Genomic DNA, 5422 nt, shown 5'->3' with positions numbered 1-5422 from the left:
TGCATGTTTTGGGGGCATGGAGTACAAGCCTACCATAGAGATGTGGGTGTAGTTCCAGACCATCACAATAAAGTGAATATTGCAATAAAGTGAATCAAATGAATTTTTTTGTTTCCCAGTGCACTTAGAAGTTACGTTTACACTACACTCTAGTCTATTATGTTTGCTATAGCATTTTATCTAAACAAAAAAGCAGGGGCACCTGGGTGGCTCATTCGGTTGAGTGTCCGCCTTCGGCTTGGGTCATGATCCCAGGGTCTTGGGATCAAGTCCCACAGCAGGCTTCCTGCTCAGCGGGGAGCCTGCTTCTCCCTCTCCTCCCTGCTAGTGCTGTCACTATCTCTGTCTCTCTCAAATAAATATATAAAATCTTTTATAAATAAATAAACAAACAAACAAAAAAAACAATGTACCAAACCTTAATTACAAAATAATTTATTGCTAGAAAATTACCTGAGCTCATCATTATCTGAGCTTTCAGTGAGTCATAATCTTTTTGATGGTGGAGCTGGTCTTGCCTCAATGTTGATGGCTGCTGAGTGATGAGTGTGGTGGCTGCTGAAGCTGGGGCAGCTGTGACAACTTCTTAAAATAAGACAACAGTGAAGTTTGTTATATCAATTGACTTTCTTTGATGATTTTTCTGTAGGTACAATGCATTTTGATAGCATTTACTCGCAGTAGAACCTCTTTCAAAATTAGAGTTGGTCCTCTCAAAACCTGCCACTGCTTGATCAACTAAGTTTATGTAATATTCTGAATCCTTAGCTGTCATTTCAACAATCTTCAGAGCATCTTCACCAGGAATAGATTCCATCTCAGGAAACCACTTTCTTTGCTCATCCACAGGAAGCAACTCCACGTCCATTCAAATTTTATCATGAGATGCCAACAATCCAGTCCCATCTTCAGGCTCCACTTCTCATGCTAGCTCTCCTGCTATTCCCAGTACATCTGCAGTTATTTCCTCCACTGAAGTCTTGAAATCAAAATCATCCATGAGAGTAGGAATCAACTTCTTCCAAACTCCTGTTAATGCTGAAGTTTAGATCTCTTCCCATGAGTCACAAATATTTTTAATAGCATCTGGAATGATGAATCCTTTCCAGAAGGTTTTGCATTTACTTTGCTCAGATCCATCAGAAGAATCACTATCTATGGCAACTATAGCCTTATCAAATGTATTTCTTAAGTAATAAGTCTTCAAAGTCAACATGACCCTTTGATCCATGGGCTGTGTAATGGATGTTGTATTAGAAGGCATGAAAACATTAATCTCATTGTGCAACTCCATCAGAGATCTTGGTTGACTAGGTGCATTAATCATTTGAAAAGAATCTTCTGAGCAGTAGGTCTCAACAGGGGACTTAAAGTAAGCAAACCATGCTGTAAGCGGAGGCACAGTCATCCTGACTTTGCTGTTCTATTCATAGAGCACAGGCAGAATAAATTTAACACGATTTTGAAAGGCCCTGGGACTTTTGGAATGGTAAATGAGTATTGGCTTCAACTTAAGGTCACCAGCTGCATTAATCCCTAACAGAAGAGTCAGCCTTTCTTTTGACGCTTTGAAGCCAGGCATTGATTGACTTCTTCTCTCTAGCTATGAAAGTCATAGATGACATTTTCTAGTAGAAGAGTGTTTCATCTACACTGGAAATCTGTTGCTTTCTGCAGCCAACTTCATTAAATATCTTAGCTAGATCTCCTGGGTAACTTGCTGTTGCCTCTATACCAGCACTTCCTGCTTCACCTTTTAGTTTTAAGTTGTAGAAAAGACTTCTTTACCTAAGTTTCATGAACCAACCTCTGCTAGCTTCCAACTTTTCTTCTGCAGCTTCCTCACCCTTTCAAGACTTCACAGAATTGAAGAGAGGTAGGGCTTGGCTCTGGATTAGGTTGATCTTCTGTCCAGACCATTAGAAATTTCTCCAAAGCAGCAATAAGGCTGCTTCACTTTATCATTCATGTATTCTCTGGAATAGCACATTTCATTTCCTTCAAGAACTTTTCCTTTGTATTGGCATCTTGGTTAATTGTTTGATGGAAGAGACCTAGCTTTTGGTCTATCTCAGCTTTCTACATGCCATCCTCACTAAGCTTAATTACTTCTAACTTTTGATTTAAAGTGAGAGATGTGCCACTCTTTCACTTTGAACACTTTGAGGCCATTGTAGGGTTATTAATTGGCCTAAGTTCAATACTATCGTGTCTGGGGAAGAAGGCCTGAGGAGAAGAAGAGAGATAGGGGAATGGCTCTTAATGGAGTAATCAGAATTCACAGATTTATCAATTAAGTTCACCTTTTAATTGTGAGGCTGGCGGTGTGGTTCATGACACCTCAAAATAATTACAATAGTAACACCAAAGAGAGACCACCATAATATAATAATGAAAAGTTTTGAAAGATTGAGAGAATTACCAAAATGTGGCACAGAGACAAGGGAGCAAATGCTGTTGGAAAAAATGATGTTGATAGACTTGCTCAGGGTTGCCGCAAACCTCAACTTGTAATAAGAAAAACAAAACGCAGTATTTGCGTAGCGCAGGAAAATGACACGTAATAAAATGAAGTCTGTCTGTACATGCCAAATCTGTGCTTTCTACTTAACTTTGCTGGGAATCTAAAACTGCTCCAAAAAAATCTTTCCAAGAAACAGAAACACACAAATATACCGTCTTCTGTATTTTGGAAATCTGAAATGGATCTCCTTGTATTAGAATCAGGGTGTTGGCAGAGCTATATGCCTTTATGGGAGCTCTAGGGGAGAATCTACTTCCTTGTCTAATCCAGCTTCTAGAGGTCATCCAGCTTCCTTGGCTCATGGCAGCCTCGCACCATCTTGATGTTAAATATTTGTGTCATCTAGGAAAGGTAAAACTTGAAATTATAGTATGACAAAAATCTGGTATTAGAATCCTTAGAGAGTGCAAACAAGTGGACACGAAATATTTTCATTTATAAGACACATATGGAAGAAAAGATATTTTCTTCTACTTCAGGATTTGCAATTTTTAGAAGTAGTTTCGAGAGAAAACATTTAGACCTTTGTTACTTTTTCATGGAGACTAATGTTTGACCAGATTAATAATAATAACATGCCATCTATATTTGGGATAAGATTATTAAATGGTGGGCTTGAAATTAGAATTTGTTATACTTTCTTGGGGTTTTATCTGCATATGGATTTTACAAGAATACTTATTAGCAGAAAGCATTGTCTATTTTGACTACCACAAATCCGATGTGGTAAATTATTTAAGAGTATACTACACTATCATTTCATAGATTGATACATTTATCCTCTAAAAATATATTTTGTAAATCAGATTTTTGATCCATGGTAGGGGCACCTGGGTGGCTCAGTCCGTTGAGCGTCCAGCTCTTGGTTTCAGCTTAGGTCATGATCTCATAGGTCCTGGGATCAAGCCCTGCATTGCATCTGCCTTCCTGCTCAGTGGGAAGTCTGCTTAAAGATCCTCTCCCCAACCCCTCCCCCCTCAAATAAATAGATAAACCTTTTCAAAAAAGCGTTTTAGATTATTGATCCATGGTGATACAGATGGTACTCCTACTACTATTACTAACATAACAATGCTCTTTTTTTGAAACAGCCTTTAATAAACTGGTGTGGCTTGATTAATTTTGTTAGTAAATGTATTTTAAAGTCATTTCCTTTTCCACTATTAAGGGCATAATTTTAGTTCATGTCCTTATGAACCTTGAGCATTATGTTTGATCTCCTTGCCTCCAGTTTTGAGAATGGGTAAGTCTATTCTTCATGGTGTCCTTGAAGTGTTATTATGTCCATATCAGAACAAATTTTAAAGTTTTTTAGAGGTTCTGTAATTTTCTTGTCATGGCAAACAAAATTCTTTCTACTTTGAGTCCTATGTAAGTTTTCATTTTATGTGTTTTTCCAATTCTCTTACCAGTTTATATTACAGAAATGTAAAATGAATTATAGTCCTTATCACAGACCTGGCAGAAGCAAATAGTTCATTCAAATAAAGTAATTGAGGAGCGGTTCCCACAGGGATTATTGACAATTGTGTGAACAGGCTTAAGGAGAAACTACAAGGGATACTGAATCTTGCTGCAGCTAACAAATATGGGAGGGAACAGAGCGTCACTAGCCCGAGCCTTGAAAGGACAAAGGAGAGAGTGAGTATTCCAGAACCCGGAAGCAGAAAAGCTATAGCTATTTCCTTTATTAAGTCCCACAGTTTGAGCTTCTCCTAGGTAATCCTTTGTTAGAACTCCCCTTAGCATTTAAAGGTGCAGTTAGAGCAATGGCCTGCAAGGGCTCAGAATTGTAAGGGGAGAAAGATCTAGGAAAGAATACAGATTATCCAGTTCATTCCACATAGACATGGAGTTTTCTTCATGCTGTCATTTGCTTTCTTCTTTTACTGGAAGTGCTTTCCATCCCCCATGCACCACCCATCTGATTGGTGATCTCATTCGGAACTGTGAAGCATTGTGTAGGGATACTTATTTCTTTTACTATCCAAGACAAAAGAATACAGTCTTTTTCTCCCCACACTGTATTCGTCTCTTGTGAATTGTTCCATTGTTTCACATTTTATATTAGAATTTGAAAAATAGGTTAAAATTTGTGCTTAGTTTTGCCTTCTTTTGTTTTTTTAAAAATATTTCTATTGGTACAGTGAGTAATTTTGACATCCTGTCAAAACACTTATTGATGTTGGACCTAATTTTAAGTTTTTGTCAAATGTCCTTTAAAAATTAAAAAAAAAATCAGAGTATAAAACTTACAGCAAGTTGAAGTTGTGAAATTAGCTTTTGAATGTGACACTAGGGGAAATAAAAATCTATATCAGTTTAAAATATTCATGTTTTTCAAATACAAATCTATTATAACGTCCACAATTGATGACTCCAAACTTTGGAAGTAGAGGAAAATTTTAAAAAGATGATAAAGCTTAGAAACATACTTAAGGCAAAAGATGTACCATATACCTTTTAAGGTTTCATTTTTTTTTTTTTGTTTTTTAAAGATTTTATTTATTTGAGAGAGAGAGAGAGATGGCAGGAGCTCAGGGAGGAGTGAGGGGAGGATTAGAGGCAGAGGGAAGGGGCTCAATCTCATGACCCTGAGATCATGACCCTGAACTCACTAACTGAGCCAAAACCAAGAGTTGGTCTCTTAACTGACTGAGCCACCCAGGTGCCCCTAAGGTTTCATTTTGAATGGATTCTAATACAGCTTTCCTCAAGGGAAAGAAAAAAGTGCCAGTACAGAGGGATATTACACAGAATGTCTATATATTTGATCCTGGTTGGAGAAATTCACCACAATATTTGGTTTTTGTTTTTTTAAAAAAATATATTAGTAGCTACTGCCAGAATCTGAACCAAAAAGGCTGTAGTTGTGACATTGCCAACGCCAGGATCTGA

At 37.5% G+C, this 5422-nt stretch overlaps 1 pseudogene; it reads right to left on the bottom strand.

Moving 5' to 3' along the window:
* Positions 1 to 449: 449 nt before the first annotated feature.
* Positions 450 to 2172, bottom strand: LOC125281486 (tigger transposable element-derived protein 1-like; annotated as a pseudogene).
* Between the last annotated feature and the right edge of the window lie 3250 nt (positions 2173 to 5422).

The sequence above is a fragment of the Ursus arctos genome, unplaced genomic scaffold (genome assembly GCF_023065955.2).
Source record: "Ursus arctos isolate Adak ecotype North America unplaced genomic scaffold, UrsArc2.0 scaffold_4, whole genome shotgun sequence".
NCBI lineage: Eukaryota > Metazoa > Chordata > Mammalia > Carnivora > Ursidae > Ursus > Ursus arctos.
This window is presented reverse-complemented; position numbering and strand designations above follow the sequence as displayed.